Source organism: Phoenix dactylifera, chromosome 1 (genome assembly GCF_051530095.1).
Source record: "Phoenix dactylifera cultivar Ajwa chromosome 1, Ajwa_hap1_PhDact_Kaust_v1.1, whole genome shotgun sequence".
NCBI classification, from domain to species: domain Eukaryota; kingdom Viridiplantae; phylum Streptophyta; class Magnoliopsida; order Arecales; family Arecaceae; genus Phoenix; species Phoenix dactylifera.
The window spans coordinates 29,238,677-29,255,194 of NC_143190.1; the positions used below are offsets into that span (position 1 = coordinate 29,238,677).

The 16,518-nt window shown below is 39.4% G+C and overlaps 1 non-coding gene across 1 annotated transcript; it reads left to right on the forward strand.

Annotated features, from left to right (window-relative positions):
• The first annotated feature begins 5,316 nt into the window (after positions 1-5,316).
• On the forward strand, positions 5,317-5,423 carry LOC120113198 (small nucleolar RNA R71). The gene has a single exon (XR_005515001.3). It is a non-coding gene; the product is annotated as a small nucleolar RNA R71 (small nucleolar RNA).
• Positions 5,424-16,518: the final 11,095 nt, after the last annotated feature.

A 16,518-nucleotide genomic window follows, 5' to 3' on the forward strand; every position in this document is an offset into this window, starting at 1 on the left:
GTAAAAACCAAATCATGGACTTTAGGACAAGGACACTCGTACTTCTCTTGCGAATAAGGTCAACAAACAAATAGGTAACACAAGTGAACTCCTGAGGCCTTCCTATTGTCATTGAATACTTATGTGGGGATCTAATATTAGGTCTCTAATAAGTCATAATATGCTCCTTGTCTTAATAGCTGCACATGTTTATTTCTTTGAAAAATATAGTGGTAATTAAATGCAACAAAATATATGTTTGTTATTATTATTACTATTATTATTATATTTTTGTATTATTATTTTTTTTATTTTATTTTTATTTTTTTTAAAAAAAATTTGAAATTTGAAATATATGACAATTGGTATGATATATAGAAAAATATAGTAATCTCTCCCCCCAACTTAAATTCAACATTGTCCCCAATGTTTCAACATGAATGCATTAAATATGATAGTATGAAGGATAATAAGGCTGAAGGTTAGAATTTACCTGATAGAATGATTGCACACTGTTGTTGCTCACCCATTGTCATATGATAGAAAGAAAAACTATGTACAAACAAAGGATCTCTGGCAGATATAGAGATCAATCCTGATAAACAGGATCTCCCAGATTGGTCGATTCAATTTTTGGGGTAAAGTTGTCCAAAAATAACTTCAAACGTTGGCCATTTACTTTAAAAATATTACCGGTGTTTGGATTCTCTATCTCAACGGTTCCATACGGAGAAACAGTTTTAACTATAAATGGGCCAGTCCACCTAGATCTCAATTTTCCTGAAAATAAATGAAGTCTTGAATTATACAATAGAACTTTCTGGGAAGGCTCAAATGTTTTTCTCATAATATTTCTATCATGAAAGACTTTCATTTTATTCTTATAAATTCGAGCATTCTCATATGCTTCATTTCTGATTTCCTCTAGTTCATTAAGTTGAAGTTTGCGTAGTGAATTAGCCTTATCCATATCAAAATTAAATCTCTTAATAGCCCAGTATGCCCTATGCTCCAATTCCACAGGCAAGTGACACGGTTGACCAAAAATAAGACGGTACGGAGACATTCCAATTGGACTTTTAAAAGCAGTATGATAAGCCCAAAGTGCATCAGTTAAACGCAAAGACCAGTCTTTGCGATTTGGGTTAACCGTTTTTTTCAGAATATTCTTAATTGATCGATTGGATACTTCAACTTGTCCACTTGTCTGTGGATGATAAGGGGTGGCGACTTTATGGGTGATCCCATATTTTCGCATTAAAGCCTCAAAAGGCTTATTACAGAAGTGTGAACCCCCATCACTGATGATGGCTCGAGGCATTCCAAATCTGGAAAGAATGTTTTCCTTTAAAAATTTTAGAACAGTTTTGTAGTCATTATGTTTGCAAGGAATTGCCTCAATCCATTTGGAGACATAATCCACAGCTACTAAGATGTACAAATTTGCGAATGAAGGAGGAAATGGGCCCATAAAATCTATTCCCCAACAATCAAATATTTCGATAATTAAAATTGGGTTGAGAGGCATCATATTCCTACGAGTTATCCCACCTAACTTTTGACAATGCTCGCAAGCTTTGCAAAAGTTATGGGAATCTTTAAACAAGGTGGGCCAATAGAAACCGCACTGTAAAATTTTTGCAGTCGTTTTCTTACCAGAGAAATGACCACCGCAAGCTTCAGAATGACAAAAGGAAATGACACTAATAAATTCGTCATTAGGTACACATCTCCTAATAATTTGGTCTGGGCAGTATTTGAAAAGATAAGGATCATCCCAGAAAAATTTTTATTTTAGTCAAAAATTTTCTTTTGTCTTGTTTATTCCAATGACTTGGTAGTTCACCTGTGACTAAAAAATTTGCAATGTCTGCAAACCAGGGTGAAGATGTGATCTCAAACAGTTGCTCATCAGGGAAAGTGTCTTTTATGGGTGAATTGTCTAAGGAATCTGAAAGAGTCAGACGGGACAAGTGATCAGCTACTACATTTTCTACCCCCTTTTTATCTCTTATTTCTAGAAAAAATTCTTGGAGCAGAAGGATCCACCTAAGCAAACGCGCCTTAGCATCCTTTTTTGAAAGAAGGTACTTAAGGGCAGCGTGGTCAGTGTAGATAATGATTTTGGATCCAATCAAGTAAGACCTAAATTTGTCTTGTGCAAATACTACGGCAAGTATTTCCTTTTCTGTAGTGGTGTAATTCTTTTGTGCACTATTTAAAGTCTTACTTGCATAGTAGATAACATAAGGCTTTCTTTCTTTTCTTTGCCCTAGAACTACCCCAACTGCATATTCACTGGCATCACACATAATTTCAAAAGGAAGTGACCAGTCAGGTGGTTGCATGATGGGAGCAAAGGTCAGCAAGCTTTTGAGTTTATCAAAAGCTTTTTGACATTCTTCAGACCACACAAATTGGGTTTCCTTTTGAAGGAGATTACATAAGGGTTTAGATATTGAGCTAAAATCTTTAATGAATCTCCTATAAAATCCTGCATGACCCAAAAATGAGCGTATATCTTTGATAGTTTTTGGGTTGGGTAAGTTAGCAATTAAGTCAATTTTAACCTTGTCTACTTCAATTCCTTCAGATGAAATGACATGCTCGAGAACAATTCCCCTAGTTACCATGAAATGGCACTTTTTCCAGTTTAAGATTAGATTCTTCTCCTCACACCGAATTAAGACTAGTCTTAAATGGTCCACACAATTTTCAAAAGATGAGCCAAAAACTGAAAAATCATCCATGAAGACTTTCAAAAAGCGCTCAACCATGTCGGAGAAAATACTGAGCATGCATCTTTGAAAGGTTGCAGGAGCATTACATAATCCAAAAGGCATTCTCTTGTAAGCAAATGTGCCAAAAGGACATGTAAAAGTGGTCTTTTCCTGATCTTCAGGATCAATTGCAATTTCGTTGTAACCTGAATAGCCATCTGGAAAGCAATAATATTTATGACCTGCTAACCTTTCTAAAATTTGATCAATAGAAGGTAGAGGAAAATGATCCTTCCTAGTGACAGAATTAAGTTTCCTATAGTCAATGCATACACGCCAACTAGTGGGGACCCTAGTTGAAACTAATTCATTGTTAGCATTTTTGACTACAGTAACACCAGATTTTTTCGGGACCACTTGGGTTGGACTTACCCATTTACTATCTGAAATTGGGTAGATCATACCCGCATCCAGAAGTTTCAGAACTTCTGCTCTAACCACATCCTTCATGTTTGGGTTTAATCGACGTTGAGGTTGACGAGAAGGTTTGGCATCAGCTTCTAAGTGGATTCTATGAGTGCAAATTGAGGGACTAATTCCCTTGATATCAGCAATTGTCCACCCTATTGCTCCCTTATGCTCTTTGAGAATTTCCAATAATTTTAGTTCTTGACTTTGTTCGAGTTGGGATGATATGATCACAGGAAAAGTCTCTTCTTGACCAAGGTATGCGTACTTGAGCTCAGATGGCAAAGGCTTTAGCTCAAGTTTAGGTGCTTGAACACTAGATGGTAGAGGACTATTGTTGCATGTGGGCAATTCTTCAAAACGAGATTTCCACCTATCTGTATCCAATAAAGGAGCTGAATCTAATATAGCACTGATTTCTCTAAAGTTTTGGTTGATATCTGTATTTCCGAAATGAGTTAGGCATGTTTCTAAAGGATCAGAAGAAAGAGATGGGACAAGAGCATCCTCTACAATGGAGTCGATCAGATTAACTCCATAAATTTCATCATTTTCGTTATCATTATCGGGTTGTTTACAAATGTTAAATATATTAAAATCTATAGTCATATTCCCGAATGACATTTTCATTATTCCATTTCGACAGTTAATCAAAGCATTGGAAGTAGCTAGAAATGGGCGGCCTAGAATGACAGGTATTGGAGTGGTACAGTTCATGACAGGCTGGGTATCTAATACTATGAAGTCGACTGAAAAGTAGAATTTATCAATTTGGATAAGTACATCCTCGACTATTCCTCTTGGTATCTTTATAGATCGATCGGCAAGTTGGAGAGTAACCTTGGTGGGTTTTAATTCACCAAGTCCTAACTGTTCATAAACTGAATAGGGCAGTAAGTTAACACTTGCACCTAAATCAAGAAGGGCTCGTTGTATCCTGAAGTTTCCTATGATACAAGATATGGTAGGACAACCAGGATCTTTATACTTAGGTGGGGTGTTGTGTTTGAGAATAGCACTCACCTGTTCAGTTAGAAAAGCTTTCTTTTGTACATAAAGCTTTCGCTTTATGGTACAAAGATCTTTTAAAAATTTGGCATAAGATGGGATCTGCTTAATGGCATCTAATAGAGGAATGTTAATCTTTACTTGTTTAAAGATATCCAAAATTTCTTGATCAGGTACTCCTTTTTTAGCTGCAAGCAAACGCTGAGGGAATGGAGCAACTATTTTATGATGAGGTATTGGATCATCTTGTTCAGTATTATTTTCATCCCTTTTCTCAATGGATTTTTCAGGTCTGTCATCCTTCGTTGGAATTTCTTTGTTAATTATTTTTCCGCTCCGAAGGGTTGTGACAGACTTAACTTGCTCAAATTTAGGTTGGGATGAACTTGCTTCATGGACCTCATGTTGACCCTTTGGGTTAGATTGAGGTTGGGCTGGAAATGTCCCTCTTTCCCTAACATTAAGTTGAGCCTCAATTCTACCTACAGAATTTTTAAGTTCTTGGAGTGATTGCATTGTATTCTGATTTATTTGAGTCTGCCCTTGCATGAAGGTTTGCAAAGTATCTTCAAGGGATTTCCTATGTGGTGGCACATAAGGAGTAGGAACAGAATTCCCTTGAGATTCATTGGCAGTGGGTCCATGTCTCCAGCTAAAATTAGGATGGTTTCGCCAACTAGGATTATATGTTTCTGGAAATGGTCTTTTATAAGTATTGGTGAAATTTGCTTGATCATGCAACACTTCTTGAAAAGCAGGGATTGTAGGACAATCCTTGGTTACATGTGCATTACTCTCGCAAATTCCACATATACTTTCAACAATAGTTTGTGCTTTTCCTATATTGGCTTTGCTTAATTCCATGGCTTCAACCTTCCTAGTCAGATTAGCAATTTTTACATTGACATCATTATCATCTTTAATAAGATATATTCCTCCTTTTGCATTAGGTGCTATTTTTGATTTTTCATTTTTATCTGTTGTATCCCAAGCTTGTGCATTATCTGCTAAAAGATCAAAATAATCCCAGGCTTCATTTGGTTCCTTACTCATGAATTCACCATTACACATCATTTCTACAAATTGTCTCATATTGGAGGACAAACCATCATAAAAGAAACTAATGACCCTCCAAATTTCATATCCATGATGTGGGCAAGCAAGTAGAAGGTCCTTGAATCTTTCCCAACAATGAAAAAATGTTTCTCCATCTTTTTGTGCAAAGTTCATGATATTTCTTCTAAGTGTGTTTGTTTTATGTGTTGGGAAGAATTTCTTTAAAAATTCTCTTGTCATTTCTTGCCAAGTAGCTATGGTCCTAGGCCTTAAGGAGTGTAACCATGATTTAGCTTTTTCTTTTAAAGAAAAAGGAAATAACTTAAGCTTAACTACCTCTTCAGTGACATCATTGAAATGAAGTGTTGAACATACTTCATCAAATTCTTTAAGATGCAAATAGGGACTTTCAGAATCAAGTCCGTGAAACTTTGGGAGTAATTGGATTATTCCTGGTTTCATGTCAAAAGCTCCCGCAGCAGTAGGAATGACCATACAGGATGGGGTACTGGTCCTAGTGGGTTGTAGATAATCACGAAGCGTTCTAATAGGTAAGTCATCTTGAAATTCATTATCTCCCTGATTACTACCATTATCTTCCATTTGATTATTTGAATTTTGAACAATTAAATTTTTATCTTTTGATTCAACTCGAAATAATCTATTCGTTTTATCTCTCTCCCACAACAGCATATACTAAGTTTTTTTTTATTTTATTATTATTTTTTTATTATTATTTTTATTTTTATTTTTATTTATTTTTTATTTTTTTTTACACAAACACCCTAATACAGTAAAACAAAAGTTTAATTAGAACATGCATTAAAACATCACCCAACAATTTCTAAGGTTTTCCTAAAAATTCTAGACAGCTCCTAACTGGGTCGAAGAGGACACCTAAGCCTCCAATCCGGTCTATTAACCTTAGTTGACCAGGTAAGCTCCCAGGTAAGTGGAGGGGTCACGATGCATGTAGCAAAGGTCCCACTTAAAACCCACTTTCCTCGAACAGAAACTGTCTCCCTTTAATCACTTAAAGGGACAAAGCTTGCCTAGACATCGACCAGATAACAGAGCGAAATTGGTGCAACTTTCGGTGGTCTTCGTCCTATTGAGCTCGAATATCCTTAGGAGCCAACGTCTAGTTGATTTTAATTAGGCTTAGGATATTTATGCACTTGGATGATTTTTGGGCTAAGGATGAGTGATGAAATCCCAACCTTATCTTTTTAATGGGTTCATCATTTAGATTATTTTATGCAAATGCTTTATACTATATGCAACAATCAAGAAGATTTTTATCATTTTATGTCATGACATTAAATTGCAGTTGAATAGTTGATCAAGCAAACTAGCTAAATTTTTTTTTCTTTTTATTTATTTATTTATTTATTTATTTATTTATTTTATTATTTGAATTAATAATTTTTTAAATTTTTTTAAACAAGAATAAAATTCTAATCTAGGAAAAATAGGACTAGTATGAACAAAACAGGAAAATTAATTTAAATACTCACGGCCGGAGTTCGTTCACTCCGGGAATCCAAAAATGTGATCTTGATCTTCCTCGTTACTGGTCCTGCTTGTGTCACCCTTGAATCTAAAAAGATTTGAAATTTCAGCTGTGTTAAAAATAAAGAAAAATTGAAGAACTAGAAATAAAGAATTGAAAATTTCAGCCTTGTTCTCGTTCGCACGTTGCAAATCCCCGGCAACGGCGCCAAAAACTTGCTACGATTTTAATCTTGTTCTTTTTAAAAGAGAAATTAAAAGTAGGATACCCCAAGTATAGGGTGTAGCAAAGTAATATTCTCGGTGAGTCCAAGATCGAATCCACAGGGATTTGACAGTGAATAAAAACTAAAGGCTAAATAATATTCAGATTGACAAAAATATAACTAAGGCATAAGGATTCAGCCTAGCACTTAATCATGCTTTCCTAAAATCATCTATTAATCATAATAAAATAGATTTAGTTTTATGGGCAGCATTACAGTAATTCTATTTTAAACTACAGGGATTTCTAAGCATCTGTTATACCCGGGGGAAATAACAAATCAGAGAAAATATATAAGTTTGAAATAATTTCTATAAAATTACTGCACCATAAATCAAATCAATAACATTAAAATCCCATTGATGATTAAATGAAATACATGAAGAAAATGCTAGGCTTTTCCTTAGCCTTAGCTAAAAGATATTTAGCTATCCATATGAGATGCAAGTAATTTTATAAAAGGGATTAGCATAGAATAAATAAAATAAACATAAACCCCTTTTTTATTTTTCTTTCTTCTATTAGGAAAACAGAGTGCTCTGTTTCCTTTTTTCTTCTCCCGTGGCCTCTTCTCCTCTCTTGCCCGGCTGAGAAGAAAGATCGGAAGAGGGAGCTTCGCTGGTAGATCCTCCGTTGGCCTCTTCCTCCGTCGCACGGCTAGCTGTCCTCTTCTCCTCTCTCCCTCTCTCACCCAAACTTGGATGGATCCGGCCTCCTTCTTTGCTGGTTTGTTTCGTCCGGCTGGGAAGTTCGCCGATAGATTCTCCCTCTCACCTCTCGTTGGCTGCTTTTTTTTTCACCGGATGGCTCTCCCCCTCTTTTATAGACACCTTCAGCGTGTTGAAGGGAAGACAGAAGGACGCTGGAGGATTGCGGATGGTTTCAATTGCTTGAGATGTGGGATGAATGAAATCTGGATGCCATGAATTGCTTGGAACTCTTCGGCTGCAGGGATGCGAACGGATGAGGGGTTGTTGAGGCGGGATGCGAACGGATTGGGGGTTTGGAGTTCCCTCGCTGCCGTTGAGAATTTTAAAACACAGACAAAACCGTTGGGGAAGAAGGACTAGGGAGCTTCGGAAGACATTGATGTTGGGAAGTTGAGAAGACTCCTCAGATGAATGATGGGAAGAATGGAATGTGGCTGAAACGCATGGAAGTTTGGAATTGTGGGGAGGGAATTTGAAGATGAAACAATCGGATGTTGAATACGGCTTGAATGTTCTTGAAACAGGGGAGACGGAAGCCATGAATGAGATGTGGCTTTAATTGAAGAGCTGAGTGCTGGATTTGTTCCAAAACAGAGGAAATTGAATGTTGCCACGGTCGGTTGGAGGACTTAAACATTGGGAAGTTGATACCAAACGGATACTAGGTTTAAGAAGCAATTGAATTGCTTTGGGACTTTCGAGACGGCACAGGGACACTTGAAGATGTTGGGAAATCACTTGCTTCAGCTCATTGATGTGGATACATGGAAATTTTATGTTAGAAACTGTTGAGTCGCCTCATCACGGACACTGGGGAATTCGTTGAGCTCGAACTACCGGGCATTGCGCTAAAATCCAGCATTATTGGGTCTTTTGAATTACATGCACTCAGACACAGATAAAACATTAATTAATTAATTTTATTAATAAAGATTAGCTATAATACTAATTAAGATAATATGAAAATTTCACTTTTGTACTCTCATCAGAAGGTATAGACTTTGATGAAACTTTTGCTCCTGTAGCTAGACTTGAAGCAATTAGATTGTTACTAGCATTTGCATGCTCTAAAGATTTCAAATTATTTCAAATGGATGTAAAAAGTGCCTTTTTAAATTGGTATATTAATGAGGAGGTGTATGTAGAACAATCTCCTAGTTTTGAAAGTTATTGTTGGGAACCCGCCCATGCCGCTGATATTTCAAAAATTTTTCAGATGGCAGCGGAATCGGCATGCGCGAGTTCGACGTTCATCACATGAACGTTGTTTCGAGACCTTTCGTAATTAGGTAAGAATTAAAACTTTTAAAACTAATAGGAAGATCAAATCTTCACCTTGCGCGGGTAGATGATCACCGCGAATCTGAATTCGTGGTTTTAGGAAGAGGGTTCGCTTGAAGCCGTTCAAACGTCCGGCCTCTACGGGTATCCACACGAAGTAGAGATCCGATCAACGTTTCCTTGTCTCCCCGGGGTGCTAGCTCCCTTGCAGAGACTTCCTTTGATGGCTGATCTCCTCTCTTTCTTTCAACTCTTGAAAGTGCTTGAGAGGAGGAAGAAGAAGGAGGGATGATGAAGAAGAACAAGAACCCTTTGCAGCCTTCTCTTCCTTGCTTGCGTTGGAGCCCAAACAAGAGAAGAAGGATGAGCCGGCAATCCCTTTCTCTCTTCTTGCTGATGGCGGCTGAAAACCCAAGGGGAGGATGAAGGGCGTACGGCACAAGGGAGAGGAAATCCCAATACCCTAGGTGCTGCCCCTTGAGCCCCTTTAAATAGATTGTGGAGCTCCTAACTTTTAGGAGCTCCATACTATTTTCCAAGAGGGGCGCCGGCCCCTCTTACCTTGCCGCACCAAAGAAGAGAAGAAGGAGGGGGCGTACGGCCCTCCTCTTGGTTTGCCCTAATCCTCATCTAATGAGGATTGGGAGGCCCTAATCCGGTTTAGTCCTAATTCGATTAGGCTTAGCCAAATTTGGTTCAATGCATACTAGTCCTAATCCAATTAGGACTTGAATGAACCATGACTCAATTGAACTCTTCAATCCTAATCCAATTAGGAGTCATGTTGATTCATTAGATTATTAATTAATTTAGACTTAAGGAATCCTAATCCAATTAGGATTTATTTAATTTTAGTCCTAATCCAATTAGGACTCTATTTGAATCCGAAGTCCTAATCCAATTAGGATTTCTAGGAATCCTACTCCAAGTAGGAATCCAATTTTAATTCAAAACTCCTAATCTCATTAGGATTGAGGAATCCTATTCCAAGTAGGAATCCCAGTCCTAATCCAATTAGAACTCTAGGTATCCTACCCGAAGTAGGATTCTTGTTTCAAGTCCAATTAATTAATTCCTTTTTCCTTCTTCAACTTTTTATCAATCAAATTGATTTCTTGTGATTCCTAATCACGATTTCAACCATTGGATCGGTCAATACTTCTAGTGTGTGTGACCCCATAGGTTCTATTCTGACTGGTAGTGAGATATATTGTGATCTCTATCACTATATCATTGAAAACTCCTTTCAATGGGTTGGAACGATTCCAACTCAACTCATTAGGGTTTATCGATCATCAAGATAATCCCTATGAGTCCCACCATCCACCAGTGACACCTAGCAGCATGTAGTGGCTACCCAGCAGAATGGAATGATGAACCTCTAGGTGCAGTTAACGTGTGATACAGTCCTACTATCGTGGATCCCTACAGGACGGAGGTCATGGACAACTCGTCAAACCCCATCGTCTGTCATATGTCAAGATTTATTCGACTTGAGTTCGATAGTGGAAAACTCTTTCTCCACTTTACTGCCCTGGCCAAGGTCTTAGAACTTAGTCTAACAAATCACATAGGATCACTCCTCTTCTATCAAGGTCGATAGATTCCTTGTAGGTGCATACCCTACTCCTACAGTGAACCTACTGCAGCCAATCTACACTGCATGGACCCATATGGCTAGAGACCATGTATGTGTGCAGTCAAACTACAATAACCTCACTGTGAGTAGCCGAAGCACCGCAGGTCAAAGGACCAGTCACACTACTGCAACATCAAGTAAGTCACTGACGAGTGGATAGACATCCAAGTGACTTCTTGTCTTGGTCACGCTCAGTACCCTTGTTCTCTAACAAGCACCTGCACTATCACTTCAGTGTCCCTACACTGTGGACTCAAGTCTCGTCCATCCAGAAGGAAAGTGATCTGTGCACTGATCGGATCGATCACCGTCCTCGTGATGATCCATTGATCAGGAGCATTTAGAAATTAATCACCAATGATACATGGCTCAAATTCTCAACTCTTGAGAATATGTATCATCATCTTATTAATTTCTTGGACGATTCATAGACACATAAATAATATGAATGAAAAGATGCCTTTTATTTATTCAATAATAAATAGTCAAGTACAAAATTATGTCCCTAGAATCAACAATGTGTCAGCCAAATTGGCTTCTAGGGCATACATCTAACAATCTCCCACTTGCACTAAAGCCAATTGGTCATATATCTTAGGCCCATCTTCTCAAGGTGGGCTTCAGTCTTTTGCTGACTCAGCTGCTTAGTGAAAGGGTCTGCCACGTTATCCGCGGAGTCTACTCTCTGCACCTCTACATATTTCTTCTCCACATAGTCGCGTATGAGGTGAAAGCGCCGCTCTATATGCTTAGACTTCTGATGAGACCTTGGCTCCTTAGCAAGGGCTATGGCGCCATTGTTATCGCAGTAGAGTGTTATGGCATCTGATGTCATCACATCCAGCTCTGCAATGAATTTCTTGAACCAGAAGCCTTCCTTAGCAGCTTCAGAGGCGGCGATGTATTCGGCTTCCATAGTAGAATCAGCAATGATCGGTTGTTTAGAACTCTTCCAATTCACCGTACCACCATTGCACAAGAACACGTATCCAGATGTTGACTTCCTGTCATCGACATCAGTCATGAAGTCTGAATCTGTGTACCCTTCTACCTTTAACTCTGATGATCCTCCAAAAACCAAGAATAAATCTTTAGTTCTTCTCAAGTACTTAAGAATATTCTTCACAGCTGTCCAGTGTTCTTCACCTGGATTCGACTGATATCTGCTTGTGACACTCACAGCAAGAGCTATATCAGGTCGTGTACATAGCATGGCATACATGAGGCTTCCTATTGCCGATGCATAAGGAATCTTGCTCATGCGTTGAATCTCCTCAGATGTGTTGGGGCACATCTTCTTGGAGAGATGAATTCCATGCCTTAGGGGTAAGAGACCCCTCTTGGAGTTTTCCATGCTGAACCTCTTCAGCACCTCCTCTATGTACATCTTCTGTGAAAGGCCAAGCATCCTTTTAGATCTATCTCTATAGACCTTTATTCCCAAAATATAGGATGCTTCCCCAAGGTCTTTCATGGAGAATTCTTTTGACAACCAGACCTTGACCGAGGTTAACATGGGAATATCATTCCCAATCAGGAGAATGTCATCTACGTACAGTACGAGAAAAATGACAGCACTCCCACTAACCTTTTTATAAACACATGGTTCCTCTTCGTTTTTGATGAAATCAAACGTTTTGATTGCATCATCGAAACGAGTGTTCCAACTCCGAGAGGCTTGCTTTAGTCCATAGATGGACCTTTGCAGCTTGCAGACCTTGTGATCTCCATCACTGGAAGTGAAACCCAAAGGCTGTTCCATATAGATATCTTCATCAAGATATCCATTCAGGAAAGCAGTTTTCACATCCATCTGCCAGATTTCATAGTCATGAAATGCTGCAATGGCAAGCAATGTCCGGATGGATTTTAGCATGGCTACAGGTGAAAAGGTCTCCTGATAGTCAATACCTTCGCGCTGACTATACCCTTTCGCCACAAGCCTTGCCTTATAGGTCTCTACCTCTCCATCCGAACCTATTTTCCTTTTGTAGATCCATTTGCATCCAATAGGTACAATACCTTCTGGTGGATCTACTAAGGTCCAGACTTGGTTGGAATGCATGGAGTCTATCTCTGACTTCATAGCTTTCAGCCATTTCTCGGAATCGATATCAGATATCGCCTCGTTTTGGGATCCTGTATGTGATCCCTATCTCCCACTAGGAACATTTCCTCGGTATCCTCTTCTAGTATACCTAAGTATCTATCGGGAGGATGGGAGACCCTACTAGATCTACGAGGTGGTTGAGGGACATCGTGTACTGGCTCCTTATGAATAGGTTCTATAGGATCCATGACTCGTTGCTTTTCAGAGACTTTCTCTTCAAGCTCAATTTTCCTCCCACTGCCTCTATCAAGGATAAACTGATTTTCCAAGAAGATGGCATGACGGCTCACAAACACATTGTGATCCTCTGAGACGTAAAAATTGTATCCTAATGACTCTTTAGGATATCCTATAAAACGAGCACTTATGGTCCTAGCCTCTAACTTGTCCGCCTGTAGTCGCTTGACGTGGGCCGGACACCCCCAAATCTTGAGATGACCCAGACTTGGTTTCTTACCATGCCATATCTCATACGGTGTGGTAGGAACGGATTTAGAGGGAACTCTATTCAATAAATAAATCGCTGTGAGTAAGGCATCTCCCCAAAGAAACATAGGTAAATCAGTGAAGCTCATCATGGACCTGACCATATCCAATAGGGTCCGATTCCTCCTCTCTGACACCCCGTTGAGTTGAGGTGTACCCGGAGGTGTCCATTGTGAGACTATGCCGTTTTCTTTGAGATAGTCCCAGAATTCCCCACTAAGGTATTCTCCTCCTCGATCTGATCGAAGGGCCTTAAGAGGTTTTCCAGTTTGTTTTTCTACTTCATTCTTGAACTCTTTGAACTTTTCAAAGGATTCAGACTTGTGTCTCATAAGATACACATACCCATACCGTGAATAATCATCGGTAAAGGTAATGAAGTATGAATAACGTCCCCTGGCTAGCACATCGAATGGGCCACATACATCTGTATGTACTAGGGTAAGTATTTCGGTGGTCCTCTCCCCATGTCCTACAAAGGGCAGTCTAACCATCTTTCCTTGAAGACAGGACTCGCAAACTGGATATGACTCGGAAGTCAATGAGCCTAAAAGCCCATCTTTATCCATTTTGTTCATTCTGTCCTCTCCAATATGGCCAAGCCTAAGGTGCCACAAATACCTTTGGTTTATCTCATCTCTGGATCTTTTGGATCCTTTGGCACTCACATCTTGCTCGATAACATTCACAGATACATCCATATGTAAATGATAGAGACTGTCAATCATGAAACCACGTGCGACTATTTTATTTCTTAAATAAATAGAACAGCAGTCTTTGTCAAATGTAAAAACATGACCTTCCTGTGCTAGACATGAAACAGAAATCAAATTTCTGCTAGCAACAGGTACATAATAACAGTCTCTAAGTATTAAACTAAATCCAGACGGTAGTCGCAGATGGTAGGTGCCCACAGCCACAGCAGCAACTTTTGCCCCGTTGCCAACCCGAAGGGTTACTGCACCTTCCGCCAGCCTTCTACTTTCCTTTAGACCCTGCATGGTAGTGCACAAATGAGCACTAGAACCAGAATCTATAACCCAACTAGAAGTAGAAGAAACCGTTAGATTAGTTTCAATAATGAGCAAGTCTATACCTTCTGAAGGTGTGTCACCTTTCTTGTTCTTCAGGCTCTCGAGGTATGAAGGACAGTTTCTCTTCCAGTGGCCTTCGACATTGCAGTGGAAACATTTTCCTTTGTCGTTAGCCTTTTTCTTTTGAACTTCCTTCTTTGGCTTCTTGTCTTTCTTCTGCTTCTTTGCAGGCTTCTTTTTCTTCCAAGTAGACTTTCTCTTGGAACCAGAAGTCAACTCAGCAGCGAGGACATTGCCCCTTGAACCTTTCAAGGCTCCCTCAGCAGTTACCAACATGTTGATTAGTTCAGTCTTAGTGCATTCAATCTTATTCATGTGGTAGTTTACTATAAACTGACCAAATGAATCAGGAAGTGACTGTAGGATCAAATCCACTTGCAATTCCTTGTGCATGTCCATACCGAGCTTCTCAAGCTCCTCTAGGTCCTTGATCATGGTCAGACCGTGATCATGGACAGACTGCCCCTCGCGCATCTTCGCTTTGAAAAGCCTCTTGGACACTTCAAAACGAGCTGTGCGACTTTGCTCACCATACAACTCTTGCAGGTGTGCCAGTATGTCCCTAGCAGTCTTTATATTTTCATGCTGGCATTGGAGTTCATTAGACATAGATGCCATCATATAGCATTTTACTCTAATGTCATCGTCCAACCACTTTTTATGCATCTCACGCTGAACATCAGTGGGACGTGCTGGTAATGTGGGGATATCTGAATCGAGTATGTAGCCTATCTTCTCACAGTCCAAAACTATTTTGAGATTTCTAAGCCAGTCCTTGTAATTGGTTCCGGTCAGTCGGTTGGTCTCAAGAATACGGGTCAAAGGGTTTGAAGCCGACATTGTATCTGCAGAGAGTAAAGATTCTAGTTAGACTTTTGTACTTGATCCTAATCTGTCCTAAGGTCTTTTAGAACAAATTGTGACTCCCACTATTTTCTCGAATTCCTCACACTCCCCTGGTAGGAAAACGGAAATCCCACACGACTAGGGTTTCTAGTGGGTACTGCGGTCCCACCGATTTACATGCCACCTCACCTAACAGTTATTGGTGACACATAGATGGATGAGTGTACAACTCTTGTACAATGCTTCTCAAGCATGTAGCAGTGTAACTTGGTCTCTAAGCCATGAAAACCTCACCTAACAGTTATTGGTCCCATTTCTTAGTTAAGTCAGACCCACCGTATAACCGTAGGAATAAAGTCGTCATTGGGTCCTCACCTAACAGTTATTGGTGCCCAACCCCACCTTTACCCTACAACATCTCATGTCTATAGAGAGGTCCAGCCCCCCGATGCAACTTGACCACTGTGTCCAGCCGAGACAAGTCAACATCAGAAAGGCCTTAGCAGCTCTACTACAGTGGAAGACCTATTGACTTAATATTGGTTAATCAGGTCTTAGTGTTTGCAACTTGAGCCTTTCATAAGAGGTAATCGAACAATTGGCCAGGTAAGCAGGTGGGAGGCTCCCCTTACTCAGAGAGTAAGGTCCTAATTAAGTAACCACCTTTCATGCTTTCCTAGACACCAATTAGATCAATTAATCTAATATGACTTGCTCATGTCGGTTCACTCTCGACTTGATTGAGGAGGTTTTGATTTAGGTCTCAATTGGGTTTGCTACATCACATGTAGACCTATCTACCCGACTCTCATTCACATCACATGCAAACGGCGCATTGCAGGCAGTTATAATCGCGGCAATAATTAAAGCTAAACTTTAACTAGGTGATGATCATGGATTCTAATTAGGTCGTATTACAAGCACATGCACATCAATTGATCAAGTGGTCTTCAACTCTTGAATTGGTTCCAAGCCTCCTTGATTCGATCCTTGATCAACCCTTGATCCCATCGCCATCAACCGCTTGGATCACCTTTCATCTCATGCCTTTGCTTCAACTTGATCGTTGATGTACATCACATCACAGAAATACAACCAGATGTAAAATAAAAATAAAAATAATTTACATCTCCTTTTAGGAGGCACGCAGGCCTCTCAAAACATCAAATAAGATGCATGCAAGCATCTGAAAAATTACATGACATCGCAGATCACATCGCAGGTCATTACATTTGATACCAAAAGGGGTTGAATCCTATGATCATCACCGTATGCTACAATTATAATTTTCAGATCTGAAACTTAACTGATTATATCATGACATAGGTCGCTGATCATGCTAAT